The sequence below is a fragment of the Panulirus ornatus genome, chromosome 17 (assembly GCF_036320965.1).
Source record: "Panulirus ornatus isolate Po-2019 chromosome 17, ASM3632096v1, whole genome shotgun sequence".
NCBI classification, from domain to species: Eukaryota; Metazoa; Arthropoda; class Malacostraca; order Decapoda; family Palinuridae; genus Panulirus; species Panulirus ornatus.
This window is the reverse complement of record NC_092240.1, coordinates 22,913,845-22,935,178: the sequence shown is the minus strand read 5'-3', so window position 1 is coordinate 22,935,178 and position 21,334 is coordinate 22,913,845. Positions and strand designations below refer to the sequence as shown.

At 41.7% G+C, this 21,334-nt stretch overlaps 1 protein-coding gene and 1 long non-coding RNA gene across 3 annotated transcripts in view; one reads left to right on the top strand and one right to left on the bottom strand.

The window, feature by feature from the left end:
- Nucleotides 1–21,334, top strand: part of Vps28 (vacuolar protein sorting 28) — a 142,722-nt gene that overhangs the window by 45,187 nt on the left and 76,201 nt on the right. The gene's annotated exons all lie outside the window — the stretch shown is intronic.
- Nucleotides 16,349–21,334, bottom strand: part of LOC139754634 (uncharacterized) — a 33,351-nt gene continuing 28,365 nt past the window's right edge. For both annotated transcript variants that reach the window (XR_011713914.1, XR_011713915.1), the window contains exons 5-7: nucleotides 18,821–18,937; nucleotides 16,791–16,880; nucleotides 16,349–16,560 (exon numbers count right to left, since the gene is read on the bottom strand). This is a non-coding gene — a long non-coding RNA (uncharacterized lncRNA). The remainder of the gene's footprint in view (nucleotides 16,561–16,790; nucleotides 16,881–18,820; nucleotides 18,938–21,334) is intronic.

Here is a 21,334-nt window from a genome sequence, read left to right as displayed (position 1 = left end):
ATGCCCCTGCTCTCATATCTAGGGTGGTTCTAGCTCTCTATCCTTACTAGAGTTAGAGTCGAAAGCAGTCCGACTTATAAACTCTTCCAGGCTAACGTCAAAACTTGACCCGCTTGCCCTATGCCGCAATGATGGTTCACTTTCCCTCTTCTCTAGGTTTTACTTTTTTTTTTTTTTTGCACCGGAGAGCTGGCTGTTTGTGGGCCTCCACTCGGCAGTCAACAACGTCACATGATTACTGTGTGGCCGTTAGCAAATCAAGGATGTGCCGTTTTGGAAATTGTTTCTTTCCCAGCATGTTGCACCTTTGGAACTTTCTGTCCTCTCATGTCTTTTCTACTAACTATGACGTGGCACCTCTCAAAAGACAGGTTTTATACTTACTCCAAAATTCGTAAATGCTTTTCCTCGTCTCTTCTTCTTCCTTTTCATTTTCATTGAGGCCTGTGTACTTTTGTCCGTGACTAGAGCCTCCGACATTAAAGAAAAAAAAAAGTTAAGAGTTGGGAGTGTATTATATGGATCTTTTGTTCCAGTGTGTAGGTGCCGAGTGTTTCTGGTTGCTCGGCAGCCTATGATTGTTCGGAGTGCACTATTATGTGTAGTTTGTAGCTTTGTTTGTTTTTGCTTTTGTGAAGATGAAAGACCAGGTAGGTGAGGCATGAAGGGGCACTGATGAATTGTTTGTTGAGGAAGTTAAGGGATTTTTTTTCTTGTTCAAACCTGATGCCAGTTGGTGTTGTGTGGGTATTTAGATTGTTAGTTTGTTTTATAATGTTATTGATGTAGGGGAATGAATGATGTATTCGATGCCTAGAATGGTGGGTGTCTTGTTCAGTAGGAGTGATTGTCCATTCAAGATGAGTGGAGGATGTGGGTGTTGTATCGAGGTCTGGCTGAGGTTAAACAAGTGATTGAATACATCTGTGGAGATGTAGACATTCTGCTCTGGGTGATCCATTGTTCCAGTGTGTAATGTAGCTCTTCATGTTGTTGCTGTTGTGATTATGAGGTCGTCTGTACATGAAGATCTTCATGGTGTATTTTGCTGAAGCTGATGGGAGGTTGTGTGGGAAGAGACTAACGAAGAGAATTGAACAAAGAACTGATCATTGGAAACTTAAGCTCGAGTTTGAGTGTTTAAGAGTTTAATCCTTTGTAAGTGGACTTTGCCTTGGCGGCCGGCAATGAATTTGACCAACCACTTTGGGCACTGTTGTGGAGGATGGCGTCAGGTATCCTTTGTGAGAGGATATGTCGATGGACAGTATCGAATGCTTTAGTGATTATTGCCACTAGTACTGTGCGGAAGAGAGGCTGTGGTTGGTTGAAGTCATGTCGGATATGTTGTGAGGTCAGTGTGTTAACGTAGTGGTAAAGCAGTTGGGTCTGAGGCCATGTTGTGTGGGTGAAAGTGGGATGTTTGATTTGATTCCGTTGTGAAAAAATTTTCTTCTCACAGTTCGGTTTTTGAAAACTGAAGCAATATAGGGTGATGGGAGGAAGAAGTTCGGGGATTTAAAAGGTTTTAGGATTGCTGCTGTGTTGGCAAGATGTTAGGGGTTTTGTTGTGTCGCAAGGAGTGGTAGAAAGTGTATGTAAAAGCGTGGATTGCAAATGGACCTTACTATTTAATATGAAAGTTTGGTATGCTGTCAGGACCTGTAATATGGAAGTTATTTTAAGGATTTAATTTCATTGCTTGTATCAGTGGGAGTGAAAGGTGGGTGGGCGGTTGTTTCTGGTTTGGTTTTATGCAGGTTTTCTTTGGAGACTCCTATTTATATATGAGGTTGGTTTATGGCTGTTTTGAGTACTGTCTCATGAAAGTGTTTGTGTGTTCTTTAGAAGGGAGTTCATTGGAATGGGCCAGGAGTGCTTCGTGCGTGTGGGGGGGGGGGGGGGGGGGGGTGGACTAGTGCGGTAGATGTGGATTATCTGAAAACATCTGTCACATATGGTTATTGTGGGTTCTGTGCTGAGGAGGTAGTGCCAGTTTTCATTGTGTCTTTCAGTAATTAGGTTAGTGATGGTGGTATTAAAAGTTGATTTGTTCTCTAATTAACGAAGAGTGATTTTGTGTGCTCTGGTTGTTTGCCTTGTTGAGTTATGTAAATTAGTGGGAGAATGCAAGAGTTTTGGAGATTAGGGCAAGTGTGCATTCTGTTTTGGATGAGAGGGGTTGGGAAGTGAATTAGTTGTTGTTCGCTGATGATACAACGCTAGTGGCTGATTCGGGTGAGAAACTGCATAAGCTGGTGACTGAGTTTGGTAAAGTGTGTGAAAGAAGAAAGCTGAGAGTAAATGTGAATAAGAGCAAGGTTATTAGGTTTAGATATCTGGGAGTGGATTTGGCAGCGGATGGAAGCATGGAAGCGGAAGTGAATCATAGGGTTGGGGAGGGGGCGAAAGTTTTGGGAGCGTTGAAGAATGTGTGGAAGTCGAGAACGTTACCTTGGAAAGCAAAAATTGGTATGTTTTAAGGAATAGTGGTTCCAACAATGATATATGGTTGCGAGGCGTGGGCTATAGAAAGAGTTGTGCGGAGGAGGGTGGATGTGCTGGAAATGAGATGTTTGAGGACAATATGTGGTGAGAGGTGGTTTGATCGAGTAAGTAATGAAAGGGTATGAGAGATGTGTGGTAATAAAAAGAGTGTGGTTGAGAGAGTAGAAGAGGGTGTTTTGAAATGGTTTGGTCACTTGGAGAGAATCAATGAGGAAAGATTGACTAAGAGGATATATGTGTCAGAGGTTGAGGGAACGAGGAGAAGTGGGAGACCAAATTGGAGGTGGAAAGATGGAGTGAAAAAGATTTTGAGTGATCGGGGCCTGAACATGCAGGAGGATGAAAGGCGTGCAAGGAATAGAGTGAATTGGAACGATGTGGTATACCAGGGTCGACGTGCTGTCAGTGGATTGAACCAGGGCATGTGAAGCGTCTGGGGTAAACTATGGAAAGTTTTGTGGGGCCTGGATGTGGAAAGGGAGCTGTGGTTTCGGTGCATTATACATGACAGCTAGAGACTGAGCGTGGACGAATGTGGACTTTGTTGTCTTTTCCTAGCGCTACCTCGCGCACATTTGGTCTCCCACTTCTCCTCGTAACCTCCACCTCTTACACATATGACCACTTTGTCAATCTTTCCTCACTCATTCTCTCCATGCGACCAAACCATTTCAAAACACCCTCTTCTGCTCTCTCAACCACACTCTTTTTATTACCACGCACATCTCTCTTACCCTTTCATTACTTACTCGATCAAACCACCTCACACCACACATTGTCCTCAAACATCTCATTTCCAGCACATCCACCCTCCTCCGCACAACTCTTTCTATAGCCCACGCCTCGCAACCATATAACATTGTTGGAACCACTATTCCTTCAAGCATACCCATTTTTGCTTTCCAAGATAACGTTCTCGCCTTCCACACATTTTTCAACGCTTACAGAACTTTCGCCCCTTCCCCCTATGACTCACTTCCGCTTCTATGGTTCCATCCGCTGCCAGATCCACTCCCAGATATCTAAAACACTTTACTTCCTCAAGTTTTTCTCCATTCATACTTACCTCCCAAATGACTTGTCCCTCAACCCTACTGTACCTAATAACCTTGCTCTTATTCACATTTACTCTCAGCTTTCTTCTTTCTCACACTACCAAACTCAGTCACCAGCTTCTGCAGTTTTTCACCCGAATCAGCCACCAGCGCTGTATCATCAACGAGCAACAACTGACTCACTTCCCAAGCTCTCTCATCCACAACAGACTGCATTCTTGCCCCTCTTTCCAAAACCCTTGCATTCACCTCCCTAACACTCACCTTCTTAACAACCCCATCCATAAACAAATTAAACAAACATGGAGACATCATGCACCCCTGCCGCAAACCTACATTCACTGAGAACCAATCACTTTCCTCTCTTCCTACACGTACACATGCCTTACATCCTGGATAAGAAATTTTGATTGCTTCTAACAACTTGCCTCCCACACCATATATTCTTAATACCTTCCACAGAGCATCTCTATCAACTTTATCAAATGCCCTCTCCAGATCCATAAATGCTACATACAAATCCATTTGCTTTTCTAAGTATTTCTCACATACATTCTTCAAAGAAAACGCCTGATCCTTACACCCTCTACCACTTCTGAAACCACACTGCTCTTCCCCAATCTGTTGCTCTGTACATGCCTTCACCCTCAATCAATACCCTCCCATATAATTCCCCGGGAATACTCAACGAACTTATATCTCTGTAATTGGAGCACTCACTTTTATCCCCTTTGCTTTTGTACAATGGCACTATGCAAGCATTCCGCCAATCCTCAGGCACCTCACCATGAGTCATACATATATTAAATAACCTTACCAACCAGTCAACAATACAGTCACCCCCTTTTTTAATAAATTCCACTGCAATACCATCCAAACCCGCTGCCTTGCCAGCTTTCATCTGCCGCAAAGCTTTTATTGCCTCTTCTCTGTTTACCAAATAATTTTCCCTAACCCTCTCACTTTGCACACCACCTCGACCAAAACACCCTATATCTGCCACTCTATCATCAAACACATTCAACAAACCTTCAAAATACTTACTCCATCTCCTCACATCACCACTACTTGTTATCCCCTCCCCATGAGCCCCCTTCACTGATGTTCCCATTTGTTTCCTTGTCTTACGCACTTTATTTACCTCCTTCCAAAACATCTTTTTATTCTCCCTAAAATTTAATGATACTCTCACCCCAACTCTCATTTGCCCTCTTTTTCACCTCTTGCACCTTTCTCTTGACCTCCTGCCTCTTCCTTTTATACATCTCCCAGTCATTTGCATTATTTCCCTGCAAAAATCGTCCAAATATCTCTCTCTTCTCTTTCACTAATAATCTTACACTTCATCCCACCACTCACTACCCTTTCTAATCTGCCCACTTCCCACGCTTCTCATGCCACAAGCATCTTTTGCACAAGCCATCACTGCTTCCCTAAATACATCCCATTCCTCCCCCACTACCCTTACGTCCTTTGTTTTCACCTTTTTCCATTCTGTACTCAGTCTCTCCTGGTACTTCCTCACACAAGTCTCCTTCCCAAGCTCACTTACTCTCATCACCCCAACATTCTCTCTTTTTCTCTGAAAACCTTTACAAACCTTCACCTTCGCCTCCACAAGATAATGATCAGACATCCCTCCAGTTGCACCTCTCAGCACATTAACATCCAAAAGTCTCTCTTTCGCGCGCTTATCAATTAACACGTAATCCAATAACGCTCTCTGGCCATCTCTTCTACTTACGTATAATTATGTATATCTCTCTTTTTAAATCAGGTATTCCCAATCACCAGTCCTTTTTCAGCACATAAATCTACAAGCTCTTTACTTCCATTTACAACACTGAACACCCACTGTACACCAATTATTCCCTGAACTGCCACATTACTCACCTTTGCAATCAAATCACCCATCACTATAACCCGGTCACGTGCATCAAAACTTCTAACACACTCACTCAGCTGCTTCCAAAACACTTGCCTCTCATGATGTTTCTTCTCATGCACAGGTGCATATGCACCAATAATCACCCTTCTTTCTCCATCCACTTTCAGTATTACCCATATCAGTCTAGAGTTTACTTTCTTACACTCTATCACATATTATCAGGGAGCGAAATTTCTGCGAGCGTTGAAAAATGTGTGGAAGTCGAGAACGTAATCTGGAAAGCAAAAATGGGTATGTTTGAAGGAATAGTGGTTCCAGCAATGTTATATGGTTGAGAGGCGTGGGCTGTAGAGTTGTGCGGAGGAGGGTGGATGTGCTGGAAATGAGATGTTTGAGAACAATATGTGGTGTAAGGTGGTTTGATCGAGTAAGTAATGAAAGGGTAAGAGAGATGTGTGGTGATAAAAAGAGTGTGGTTGAGAGCAGAAGAGGGTGTTTTGAAATGGTTTGGTCACATAGAGAATGAGTGAGGAAAGATTGACCAAGAGGATATATGTGTCAAAGGTGGAGGGAACGAGGAGAAGTGGGAGACCAAATTGGAGGTGGAAAGATGGAGTGAAAAAGATTTTTGAGTGATCTGATCGGGGCCTGAACATGCAGGAGGGTGAAAGGCGTGCAAGGAATAGAGTGAATTGGAACAATGTGGTATACCGGGGTCGACGTGCTGTCAATGAATTGAAGCAGGGCATGTGAAACGTCAGGGGTAAACCATGGAATGTTTCGTGGGGCCTGGATGTGGAAAGGGAGCTGTGGTTTCGGGGCATTATACACGACAGCTAGAGACTGAGTGTGAACGAATGGGGACTTTGTTGTCTTTTCCTAGCGCTACCTCGCGCACTTGCAGGGGGAGGGGATTGTCATTTCATGTGTGGCAGGGTGGCGACGGGAATGAATAAGGGCAGACAGTATGAATTATGTACACGTGTATATATGTATATGTCTGTGTGTGTATATATATGTATACGTTGAGATGTATAGGTATGTATATGTGCGTGTGTGGACGTGTATGTATATACATGTGTATGTGGGTGAGTTGGGCCATTCTTTCGTCTGTTTCCTTGCGCTACATCGCTAACGCGGGAGACAGCGACAAATTATAATATATATATATATATATATATATATATATATATATATATATATATATATATATATATATATATATATTTTTTTTTTTTTTTTTTTTCTTTTTTTCTTTTTTTGCTTTGTCGCCGTCTCCCGCGTTTGCGAGGTAGCGCAAGGAAACAGACGAAAGAAATGGCCCAACCCACCCCCGTACACATGTATATACATACGTCCACACACGCAAATATACATACCTACACAGCTTTCCATGGTTTACCCCAGACGCTTCACATGCCCTGATTCAATCCACTGACAGCACGTCAACCCCGGTATACCACATCGCTCCAATTCACTCTATTCCTTGCCCTCCTTTCACCCTCCTGCATGTTCAGGCCCCGATCACTCAAAATCTTTTTCACTCCATCTTTCCACCTCCAATTTGGTCTCCCTCTTCTCCTCGTTCCCTCCACCTCCGACACATATATCCTCTTGGTCAATCTTTCCTCACTCATTCTCTCCATGTGCCCAAACCATTTCAAAACACCCTCTTCTGCTCTCTCAACCACGCTCTTTTTATTTCCACACATCTCTCTTACCCTTACGTTACTTACTCGATCAAACCACCTCACACCACACATTGTCCTCAAACATCTCATTTCCAGCACATCCATCCTCCTGCGCACCACTCTATCCATAGCCCACGCCTCGCAACCATACAACATTGTTGGAACCACTATTCCTTCAAACATACCCATTTTTGCTTTCCGAGATAATGTTCTCGACTTCCACACACTCTTCAAGGCTCCCAGAATTTTCGCCCCCTCCCCCACCCTATGATCCACTTCCGCTTACATGGTTCCATCCGCTGCCAGATCCACTCCCAGATATCTAAAACACTTTACTTCCTCCAGTTTTTCTCCATTCAAACTTACCTCCCAATTGACATGACCCTCAACCCTACTGTACCTAATAACCTTGCTCTTATTCACATTTACTCTTAACTTTCTTCTTTCACACACTTTACCAAACTCAGTCACCAGCTTCTGCAGTTTCTAACATGAATCAGCCACCAGCGCTGTATCATCAGCGAACAACAACTGACTCACTTCCCAAGCTCTCTCATCCCCAACAGACTTCATACTTGCCCCTCTTTCCAAAACTCTTGCATTCACCTCCCTAACAACCCCATCCATAAACAAATTAAACAACCATGGAGACATCACACACCCCTGCCGCAAACCTACATTCACTGAGAACCAATCACTTTCCTCTCTTCCTACACGTACACATGCCTTACATCCTCGATAAAAACTTTTCACTGCTTCTAACAACTTGCCTCCCACACCATATATTCTTAATACCTTCCACAGAGCATCTCTATCAACTCTATCATATGCCTTCTCCAGATCCATAAATGCTACATACAAATCCATTTGCTTTTCTAAGTATTTCTCACATACATTCTTCAAAGCAAACACCTGATCCACACATCCTCTACCACTTCTGAAACCACACTGCTCTTCCCCAATCTGATACTCTGTACATGCCTTCACCCTCTCAATCAATACCCTCCCACATAATTTACCAGGAATACTCAACAAACTTATACCTCTGTAATTTGAGCACTCACTCTTATCCCCTTTGCCTTTGTACAATGGCACTATGCACACATTCCGCCAATCCTCAGGCACCTCACCATGAGTCATACATACATTAAATAACCTTACCAACCAGTCAACAATACAGTCACCCCCTTTTTTTTAATAAATTCCACTGCAATACCATCCAAACCTGCTGCCTTGCCGGCTTTCATCTTCCGCAAAGCTTTTACTACCTCTTCTCTGTTTACCAAATCATTTTCCCTAACCCTCTCACTTTGCACACCACCTCGACCAAAACACCCTATATCTGCCACTCTATCATCAAACACATTCAACAAACCTTCAAAATACTCACTCCATCTCCTTCTCACATCACCACTACTTGTTATCACCTCCCCATTTGCGCCCTTCACTGAAGTTCCCATTTGCTCCCTTGTCTTACGCACTTTATTTACCTCCTTCCAGAACATCTTTTTATTCTCCCTAAAATTTAATGATACTCTCTCACCCCAACTCTCATTTGCCCTTTTTTCACCTCTTGCACCTTTCTCTTGACCTCCTGTCTCTTTCTTTTATACGTCTCCCACTCAATTGCATTTTTTCCCTGCAAAAATCGTCCAAATGCCTCTCTCTTCTCTTTCACTAATACTCTTACTTCTCCATCCCACCACTCACTACCCTTTCTAATCAACCCATCTCCCACTCTTCTCATGCCACAAGCATCTTTTGCGCAATCCATCACTGATTCCCTAAATACATCCCATTACTCCCCCACTCCCCTTACGTCCATTGTTCTCACCTTTTTCCATTCTGTACTCAGTCTCTCCTGGTACTTCCTCACACAAGTCTCCTTCCCTCCAGTTGCACCTCTCAGCACATTAACATCCAAAAGTCTCTCTTTCGCGCGCCTGTCAATTAACACGTAATCCAATAACGCTCTCTGGCCATCTCTCCTACTTACATAAGTATACTTATGTATATCTCGCTTTTTAAACCAGGTATTCCCTATCATCAGTCCTTTTTCAGCACATAAATCTACAAGCTCTTCACCATTTCCATTTACAACACTGAACACCCCATGTATACCAATTATTCCCTCAACTGCCACATTACTAACCTTTGCATTCAAATCACCCATCACTATAACCCGGTCTCGTGCATCAGAACCACTAACACACTCATTCAGCTGCTCCCAAAACACTTGCCTCTCATGATCTTTCTTCTCATGCCCAGGTGCATATGCACCAATAATCACCCATCTCTCTCCATATATATATTCCTCAGAGTCCACGGGAAAATGAAACATTTCCCCGTGGAGTCATAGGAATATACTATATATATGTGAATATCTACATGTGTATATGTCTGTGTATGTATATGTATGTATACGTTGAAATGTCTAGGTGTGTATATGTGCGTGTGTGGGCGTTTATGTATGTATATAAATGGGTATGTGGGTGGGTTCGGCCAGTCTTTCGTCTTCCCATGCGCTACCTCGCTTACGCGGGAGACAGCGACTAAGTATGATATATATATTCCTTCGAGTTCACGGGGAAAATGAAACACGATAAGTTCCCAAGTGCACTTTCGTGTAATAATCACATAATCAGGGGAGACACATGAGAGAAATATAAGTCAGTTGATATACATGGAAGAGACGAGGCTCTCTTTCTCTCTCTCTCTCTCTCTCTCTCTCTCTCTCTCTCTCTCTCTCTATATATATATATATATATATATATATATATATATATATATATATATATATATATATATATATATTATCCCTGGGGATAGGGGAGAAAGAATACTTCTCACGCATTTTAACTTTCTGAAATGGGAAACAGAAGGAGTCATGCAGTGAGTGCTCATTCTCCTCGAAGGCTCAGATTGGGATGTCTAAATGTGTGTGGATGTAACCAAGATGGGAAAAAAAGGAGAGATAGGTAGTATGTTTTGGGAAAGGAACCTGGATGTTTTGGCTCTGAATGAAACAATGCTCAAGGGTAAAGGGGAAGAATTGGTTTGGGAATGTCTTGGGAGTAGTCAGGGTCTAGTGAGAGCAAAGTAAGGAGTAGCACTACTGAAGCAGGAGTTGTGGGAGTATGTGATAGAGTGTAAGAAAGTAAACTAGATTGATATGGGTAAAACTGGAAGTGGATGGAGAGAGATGGGTTATTATTGGTGCCTATGTACCTAGTCATGAGAAGAAAGATAATGAGAGAGAAGTGTTTCGGGAGCAGCTGAGTGAGTGTGTTAGCAGCTTTGATGCACGAGACCGGGGTATAGTGATGGGTGATTTGAATGCAAAGGTGAGTAATGTGGCAATATAGGGTATTATTGGTGCACATGGGGTGTTCACTGTTGTATATGGAAATGGTGAAGAGCTTGTAGATTTGTGTGCTGAAAATGACGTGATTTGGAATACCTGGTTTATAAAGAGATATACCTAAGTATACGTTTGTAAGTAGGAGAGATGGCCAGAGAGCGTTATTGGATTGTATGGGAGTGTGAAAGAGAGACTTTTGGATGTTAATGTGCTGAGAGGGGCAGCTGGAGGGATGTCTGATCATTATCTTGTGGAGGCGAAGGTGAAGGTTTCTCGAGGTTTTCAGAAAAGAAGAGAGAATGTTTGGGTGAAGAGAGTGGTGAGAGTAAGTGAGCTTGGAAAGGAGACTTGTGTGAGGAAGTACCAGGAGAGATTGGGTGCAGAATGGCAAAAGGTGAGAGCAAATGACGTAAGGGGAGTGGGAGAAGAATGGGATGTATTTAGGGAAGCAGTGATGGCTTGCGCAAAAGATTCTTGTGGCATGAGAAAGGTGGGAGGTGGGCAGAGTAGAAAGGGTAGTGAGTGGTGGGATGAAGAAGTAAGATTGTTGGTGAAAGAGAAGAGAGAGAGGCGTTTGGACGATATTTGCAGGGAAGTAGTGCAAATGACTGGGAGATGTATAAAAGAAAGAGGCAGGAGGTCAAGAGAAAGGTGCAAGAGGTGAAAAGGGGCAAATGAGAGTTGGGGCGAGAGAGATCATTTAGTTTTAGGGAGAATAAAAATATGTTTTGGGAGGAGGTAAATAAAGTTAGTAAGACAAGAGAACAAATGCGAACATCGATGAGAGGGACTAAAGGGGAGGAAATAACAAGTAGTGGTGACGTGAGTATTTTGAAGGTGTGTTGAATGTGTTTGATGATAGAGTGGCAGATGTAGGGTGTTTTGGTCAAGGTGTTGCTTGAAGTGAGGGGTCAGGGAGAATGATTTGGTAAACAGAGAAGAGGTAGTGAAAGCTTTGCGTAAGGTTACGTCCACACGGTTCATCAGTGTCCGTCGGACAAACACTGTTATCATATCATAAGGCGAAGCAGGATGACGTCTTAAGCGTCGAAACGAGGGAACTTGATATGGCAACAATCAGTGGTACCATATGAAGTTGTATACCACAGTGTCTACTCTGTTCACCAGGCAAAGACCGGCAGACGATGTTCGAAGCTGATGTCCGCTGGCAACACACAGGTATTCTGGTCAGTGTTTGTGTGGACTTGGGCGACTGGTGGTCGTTGCCAGTGTCTAGTGCGGTACATCATTACAATGGTGCAAAAGAAGATAAAAAACAAAATCAAGAAAATTGCACTATGCAGCATGACAATTGCTACAATATGTGAGGACAAGGAGGTGACAAGAAGGGAATGGTGCAAGGACTGGTTACAGAAACGAATCGAAAGGGGAAGCCATGCAACCATTTTACATGAATTGCGAATTGGTTATGAATCAGACTTCACAAGCTATATGCGGATGGACCTAAACAGCTTCTACGACTTTTTTGAGAAGGTAAAACCTTTTATAACGAAGCAGGACACCTGTATGAGAGAGAGCATTTCACCAGAAGCACGTCTAGAGGCAATGTTGATTTACCTTTCCACCGGGTACTCCTACACTTCCCTTCAATACAGAACAAGAACATCTAAACATAGTCTGTCTGCAATTATTCCTGATACGTGCCAAACCATCTATGATGTGCTTCAGGACCCATACTTAAACGTAAGCAAAGCTTCTTTGTGACAGGTTGAAGGCAGGTAATAAAAATATGCATAATGTGAAGGACAGGCCTACTATTGAGCACATAGACATGAGATTGATATTATACATTATAGTTCCAGTCAACTGTATCGGAAAAGACACTTGTTTTGCTTGGAGTTTGGTGCTCAGACATCACTCAACTTGAGGGGCGATCCGGCAGATAAAACGAGATAATCTTTACACATATGTAAAGTTGTTGATGAATATTGTTTCTAAACATGGGATATAGACAAACTACGACTGTTGTTTCTTGCTAAGCTTTAATTCAAATGATTCAGAGAGTATATTTGCATGTAATTTTGAATACACAGACACTTGTAATTATGTTCGTACCATATCATCATATTAACAATAGGAATAATTATTCTATGGCACAAACATATGTTGAAAATAGGAATAATTATTCAACAACCATTTTATGAATAGAGCTTGCCTAATTTTCCTAGAAACCACCTCAGAAATTAGCTTCTGTCCCTGGATTTTATTTTCTTCATCTTTCTTAAATCATTGGTAACATCATCACCAAAAGCACTTTCATCATCGCTATCCTCTTTCTCCGATCGAGATAATTGTCTCAGTCGATGAAGCGCTTCTTGAAGCATTTCATGCCTCTCGGCAGTGACTAAAGATCTTTTCCCCCCTCGAGTCGTTTGAGGCTGAATGCCATGGTGAGAACTAATCAACAAACGACTCAGAAAATCCGGTAACCAAGTAAATTTATTCATCGTGTGCCTGGCTGTATCGTATACTTCCACGCCTCTGTCCCACCAGAGTGTCCGAAGTTCCGATACTACGAACATGGATAGTGTCCGGCACACCTCTAGGTGCTCGCTTCTGACGTCATCAGCGACCCTTTCCGCTTTCCAGCGTTAACTGGTAACAGTGTTTGTCCGGCGGACATTGTTCGACCGTGTGGACGCACCCTAAGATGAAAGCTGGCAAGGCGGTGGATTTGGATGGCATTGCAGTGGAATTTATTAAAAAAAGGAAGTGACTGAGTTGTTAATTGGTTGGTAAGGATATTCAGTGCATGTATGGTTCTTTATGAAGTGCCTGAGGATTGGCGGAATGCATGCATAGTGCCATTGTACAAAGGCAAAGGGGATCAAGGTAAATGTTCAAATTACAGAGGTATAAGTTTAAGTACTCCTGGGAGGGTATTCATCGAGAGGGTAAAGGCATTTACAGAGCATCAGATTGGGGAAGCATTGTGGTTTCAGAAGTGGCAGAGGATGTTTGGAGCAGGTGTTTGCTTTGAAGAATGTATGCGAGAAATACGGATCAGGTGTTTGCTTTGAAAATGTTTGCGAGAAATACTTAGAAAAACAAATGGATTTGTATATAGCATTCATGGATCTGGAGAAGGCATATGATAGAATTGATAGAGATGATCTGTGGAAGGTATTAAGAGTATATGGTGTGGGAGGCAAGTTGCTAGAAGCAGTGAAAAGTTTTTATCAAGGATGTAAGACATGTGTACGAGTAGGAAGAAAGTGATTGGTTCCCAGTGAATGTCGGTTTGCGGCAGGGGTGTGTGGTTTCCATGGTTGATTGATTTGTTTATGGATGGGGTTGTTAGGGAGGTGAATGCAAGAGTTTTGGAGAGAGCGGCAAGTATGCATTCTGTTGTGGATGAGAGGGCTTGGGAAGCGAGTCAGCTATAGTTCGCTGGTGGCAGATTCGGGTGAGAAACTGAAGCTGGTGAGTTTGGTAAAGTGTGTGTGAAAGAAGAAAGCTGAGAGGATATGTGAAGAGCAAGTTTATTAGGTCCAGTAGGGTTGAGGGACAAATTAATTGGAGAAAAACTCGAGGAAGTGAAGTGTTTTAGATATCTGGGAGTAGATTTAGCAGCAGATGGTACCATGGAAGAGAGTCGCAGGGTGGAGGAGGTGGCGAAGGTTATGGGAGCGTTGAAGAATGTGTGGAAGGAGAGAACGTTATATCGGAGGGAAAAATTGAGATTGTTTGAAGAAATAGTGGTTCCAACAATGTTATATGGTTGCGAGGCATGGGCTATGTGCGGAGGAGGGTGGATGTGTTGGAAATGAGATGTTTGAGGACAATATATGGTGTGTGGTGGTTTCAGAGTAATTAATGAAAGGGTAAGAGATGTGTGGTAACAAAAAAAGTGTCGTTGAGAGAGCAGAAGAGGTTGTGTTGAAATGGTTTAGTCACATGGAGAGAAATGAGTGAGGAAATTTTGACAAAGAGGATATATGTGTCAGAGGTAGAGGGAACAAGGAGAAGCGGGAGACCAAATTGGAGGTGGAAGAATGGAGTGAAAAAGATTTTGAGCGATCGGGGCTTGAACATACAAGGGGGTGAAAGGTGTGTAAGGAATATTGAATTGGAATGATGTGTACCGGGTCGACGTGGTCAATGGATTGAACCAGGGCATGTGAAGCGTCTGGGTAAACCATGGTATGCTTTGTGGGGCCTGGATGTGTAAAGGGAGCTGTGGTTTCGGTGTATGATACATGACAGCTAGAGTCCGAGTGTGGACGAATGTTGCCTTTTTTGTCTTTTCCTAGTGCTACCTCGCGCGCGTGGGGATCCTATTTCATGTGGCGCGGAGGCGATGGAAGTGAATGAAGGCAGCATGTATGAATATGTACGTGTATATATGTACATGTATGTATATGTGCGTGTTTGGGCATTTATGTATATACACATGCAGGTGGGTTGGGCCATTCTTTCGTCTGTTTCCTTGCTCTACCTCGCTAAAGTTGCAGGCGGCGATTAAGTATGTTATGTTCAGTTTCTCCGATTGCGAGATAGCACCAGGAAGAACAGCCTTATTCGTTCACATCCACTCTCTAGCTGTCATGTATAATGGACCAAAAACAAAGACGTTGTCAGTTGGGCTCCACGTGCTTTTCGGTGGTTTCCCGTCCACTTCACCTGCCTTGGTTCAGCCCAGTGACATTAAGTCACCCCCACCTCCCCTGTATACCACATCACTATCCCATATGCTTGTCCTCTCTATGTCCAGACCACTTTGGAACACGTACACACTTCCAACTACATCCTCTTAAATGTTTTAACCTATTTGAACACTTACAAACACCTTTCAACTACACCTCTCACCCTTTGATTTCTTATATGGTCAGTCCTCGCATCATGTCGAACATTTCATTTCCAGCACATCCACCCTATTTTGTACCATCAGACATTCCTACATCCTGAGATGTTTGTCTACAGTAAGGTTGACTTAATTGTAGCACGATTTTCTTTACCCCATCGCTACCACCTTTCCTTAAATGTCCAACATACCACACACTTGCCCTCATACATCAGCACTGCTCACACAAGTACTTCCCATTACTTACCAAGTCCCTAGCTTCATTTACCATTTACATAGTACACAGTCTTAGAGGGGAGAAAAAAAAAGTGTGAAGTTACTCCACCACCGACCTTCACTAACAATGTACACAACATATGTGTCGAAACATTAACTGGAAAACAAATTGCAGTGAAATGTGCGTACATTAAAGCACAAGGAGTATGTCGAGTGGCTGGTAAAGTTGCAGCTTTAACATTTCTTTCTGGAAACCATAGTTTTATCATATCTTTGAATAATTTTTTCAGGGAAAATAAAGTGCTACAGCAGGGGTACAATTTACGACAGCTGAAATCTCTGCAAAGGTCGACTTTGCTTTGCCACTAGTATTAAATATTGTGGACTTTCGGTATTTGGTGTTAATATTCAATATATTTCGGTTCCACCCAAACCGTAATCGGCATGAACAATTTTATGCATTTCATTCCAAATAGTCACATTTTGCATCCCATGCTGGAGAGCATTTGGAAAATTTTACAATTATCTATTTTCAGTTTGCAAGTTATTAGCAGTTAGTTTTCCAAAAGAAAACGAATGACCAAAATCAGGGGCACCGTCTATGTAATCATTTGTTTATAATGGCCCAAAAACCCCCCTGCTGCTCTACTTCCAGTAGCGGGGAAATATGACCTCTTTTGGAGAGCATAGTTCTTATAGACTTCACTACCAATGAAAAAGCCATGCCGGTGATTTTCCATTCATGGTGTAATAATTATCAATCAAATGCAGAGAGGATACTTAAGTACAGGTATTAACCCCAGGAAGGTTTCACATTACTTTACTTCAGAATCTTGTACAAATACACAATTTTGGTCGAAGCCATCAAACAAAAAAATATCTTGCTTCACGTGACATTCAATATGTAGACAATTGTCTATTGACCTTTTGACAGTTGAAGGTTGGTGTAACAGTTACAATCATCTAAAAAGCCAGATAAGTTTTCTAAGAGGTCCTTCTGCTGGCATATCTTCATTCTGAAAAGTGTAAAATTTTAAGATAAATACATAACCATGTAGCCTAAACTACCAAATATCAATCAGTATAGCTGCATTCAAGTCATTTGCAAAAACAGGTAAAGATTAAGAACAAATTTACTGCCACATACAAGTTTATCCAGAACTTCTTAAAATTAAAATTTGTTACACATCCAAACTTTACCACAACTAAAAACTAGTTTCAATTTGTTACACATCTTGGGTCTTACCATGAAAATTGCAACTTGCTTCATTCTCTACGAACTCTCGAGTATCATCATTCAATTCTTGAAATAAAATGGCCAATCCAGTCCAACATCCTGAGGGAACAAATAATCTTACTTAAAGCCAGTGGTAATGACAAAAGAGTCCTTGTAACCATTCAAGCCATCAGAAAAGATTAAGCTCTGACTCTCACAGATGTCAAGTTTGATAATATTCATCACAATTAATACTCTAAAGAGCTTTAACATTGGAACATCTGCACACCCAGCCATTGTCAACAATTGTCAATGGTAATATTTTCATAATCCAACAACAGTTTATACTTTTCTAAGTCAACTAGGAACCTATAACTACTTTCATGCCTCCCTCTTAAACTAAATAATATTTTCTCCAAAATAAGGTGTCGATTTCTTAATATCTGGTTATTTTATGATTTACTAAACATCTATATTAGAGGCTGCAGTATGTTCAGTAACTCACTTACTTTTTAAGTTGAGACTTTTCAACAAAGATATCTTGTTGCCCTAATTCTTACAAAACAGTAATGGCAGCAGTGTTCATCTCCATGTATACATCTTTCATACTATTCACCATTTCCCGCATTAGCAAGGTAATGTTAAGAACAGAGGACTGGGCCTTTGAGGGAACATCCTCAACTGGCCCCATTCTCTGTTCCTTCTTTTGGAAAATTAAAAATGAAAAAAACATACACTGCCATGTATACATATAACATTAAAGCATTTCCTTTCAAGGCTGGCACACAAAAAGTTTTTCCTGTTCAGGTTGACTAATGAGTGGGGGTCAGAGGAGTGTTTGATGTTTCTGACAGCTTCCGATGAAAATGGAGGGACAGGATGAGTCTTCCTACTCAACTTGGTTTTATACTAAATTACATAAACTGGTACAGCACTGGTAATAAACATTTTTAATATGTGTCAGGAGCACCGATTGCCAAAATGCCTTAATAATGCAAAAGTATTATGGGAATGGGGACAGAAATGAGTTCAAATGACAAAAGTACAAGTTTAAGTATACCTGGTAACTTGTAGAGTTGTTGGAAAGCAGCATGCACAGACTGGGGAACAACAATGTCGTATCTAGTGAGATATGTGGATCAGGTGTTTGCTTTGAAAAAAAAAATGCAAGAAATACTTACGATAAAAAGGAATTGTGTTTGGTACTTAAGGATCTGGAGAACACACATGGTTGATAGAGGGTGCTCTCTGGGAGATGCCATGAATGCAGTGTAGGATGATAGCTACTTAAGAGCAATAAGGAGTTTACATAGAGTAAGGCATGTGTGATTAGGTGGAGGTTGATCTGTAGCATGTGTTGTCACCAAAGCTGTTTTAATGTTTATGAATGGGGTGGTAAGGGAGGTGAAAGCAAGGGTCTTGAAGAGGAGCGTTGGTATGCTTATGTCCGACACTGGGGGTCTGTCAGCTGTTTGCTGACAATATGGCACTGGTGGCAAATTCAACCTAGACTCTGCAGTAGCTGGTGTCTCTTTGGCAATATGCCAGTGTTTAAACTGGTAAAGTTGACAGCAAATATGAATAAAACCTAATTTATTTGATTGAGCATTGAAGAGACTGGTTATTTGGAATGAGTTAAGAGAGAACCTACAAGAAGTGGCGAGTTTCAGATACCTGGGAGTCTATATCACAGCAAATGAGGCCATGAAGGATAAATGAGCCATGGGGTGGGCAAGTTGGGCAAATATTCTAGGCACATTGAGGTGTGTGTGTATGTGTGTGTGTGTGTGTGTGGAGAGATTGTCTAAGAATATTTGTCCTGTCAGTGAGAGTACTGGGGCCATATATAAAGGACAAGATGCACGTGTTGGAAGTAAAATATTTTTGAGGACTATGTGGTGTATTGAGGTTGGTCAAATAAAAGATACGAAAAGAAAGTTATGGTAGTAAAAAGAGTATACGAGAGCAGATGCAAGTGTTCAGTTATATCATTCAGTCAGTAACATTGTAACCATCAACAGCATAGCAAAAGCTTTGCTAGCATTACAAGAACCACCAACCTGCAGATAAGGTTTATCAACCTATCAATCACTGGACAACTTTGCAGCAGCAGTTTGTTTTCTTCACTCCACTTTCTTCCCAGTGTGTCTGTTGAAAGATGTTCCTTTCCAGTGAATCTGGAAAGGGATATTGCAATACAAGTTTCTCTTCCAAATTCATTGCCACAAAAAAAAGTAATGGATGAAGGCAAGTAAGGATGAATATGAACCGTGTATATGTATGTATGTTGATATTTATATATTTTTTATCATACTCTGTTGCTGTCTCCCGCGTTAGTGAGGTAGCGCAAACAGACGAAAGAATGGCCCAGCCCACCCACATACACATACCTATACATTTCAACACACACACACATATATATATATATATATATATATATATATATATATATACATACCTATACATTTCAACATACATATATATATAAATATATATATATATATATATATATATATATATATATATATATATATATATATATATATATATATATACATACATACATATACATAATTCATACTTGCTGCCTTTACTTACTCCCGTTGCCACCCCACCACACATGAAATGACAACCTCCTCCCCTGCATGCACGCAAGGTAGTGCTAGGAAAAGACAACAAAGGCCAAATTCATTCACATTTTGTCTCTAGCTGCCATGTATAATGCACCAAAGCCACAGCTTCCTTTCAACATCCAGGCCCCACAATACTTTCCATGGTTTACCCCCAGACGCTTCACATGCCCTGGTTCAGTCCAATGACAGCACGTCGACCCTGGTATACATCATCATTCCAATTCACTTCCTTACATGTCTCACCCTCCTCACTCCATTGTTCCTCCTTGTTCCCACTACCTGACATACATTATCTCCTCACTCATTTTCCCCCGATGTCCAAACCATTTCAGTTCACTCTTCTGCTCTCTCAAACATACTCTATTTCCACACCTCTCCCTTAAATTACTTACTCGATCAAACCACCTCATCATGTTGTCCTCAAACATTTCATTTCCAACCAATTCACCATCCTTTGCACAACCCTACCTACATGTATAGCCCATGCCTTAGCACCGTGTAACACTGATGGGGCTACCATTCCTTCAAACATGCCCATTTCTGCCGAAATAACGTTCTCTCCTTCCTCATATTCTTCATCACTACCAGAACCTTCGCCCCTCCCCTACCTTGACTCACTTTCACTTCCATGGTTCTATTCGCTGCTAGTCAACTCCCATATATCTAAAACATTTCACTTCTAGATTTTCTCCACTGAAACTTACATACCAATTAACCTGTCCCTCTACCCTACTGTACCTAATAACCTTGCTCTTATTCACATTCAATCAACTTTCTCCTTTCACACAATTTTCCAAACTCAGTCATCAACCTCTGCAGTTTCTCACACAAATCCACCACTAGAGCTGTATCATCAGCAACCAACTCACTTCCCAGGCCTTATGTCCTTGGTAAAAACTTTTCACAGCTTTTAGCAACTTACCTTCCACAAAGCATCTCTATCAACCCTGTCATATGCCTTCTCCAGATCCATAAAGGCTACATACAAATCTATTAGTGTTTCTAAGTATTTCTCACATTCTTCAAAGCAAACACCTAATCCACACATCCTCTACCACTTCGGAAACCACACATACATTGAATATCCTTACCAACCAATCAATAGTCAACCCCTTTTTAATAAATTCCACTGCAATACCATCCAAACCCACCAGCTTGCCATATTTCATCTGCAAAGTTTTCACTACTTCTCTCTTTACCAAACCATTCTCCCTGACCCTCTCACTTCGTAGTCAACCCCGACCAAAACACCCTATATCTTCCACTATCACCAAACATTTAACATTCAAAATACTCAATTACTGTTATCACTTCCCCACTTGCTCCCTTCACCAATTGTTTACTTCTTAAGCACATTTACCTCCTTACAAAACATTTTTATTCTCCCTAAAATTTAATGATACTCACCCCAACTCTCATTTGCTATTCTTTTTCAAGTCTTGCACATTCTCTTGACTTCTTGCCGCTTTCTTTTATTCATCTTCCAGTCATTTGCATGAGCCCTGAGGACTGGGGAGAAAGAACACTTCCCACATGTCGTAGAAGGCGACTAAAGGGAGCGGAAGTGGGGGGGCTCAAATTCCCCTTTCCTCCTTGTATTTAAAAAGCATCCCCCCCCCTAATCCAGCGAAGCAGCAACACGAAGACAAAAAAGCCCACATTCATTCACACTCATCTCTAGCTGTCGAAGTGTAATGCACTGAAACCACTGCTCAGTTTCCACATCCAGGCCCCACAGACCTTTCCATGGTTTAACCCAGACGCTTCACATGCCCTGGTTCAATCTACTGATAGAATGTCAATCCAGTCATTCTCTACGCATGACCAAACAATTTCAAATCACCCTCTTCTCTCAACCACACTATTATCACACCTCTCTTACCCTTTCATTTCTTATTCAATCACAAACCACCTCACACCACACATTGACATAGTCCTCTA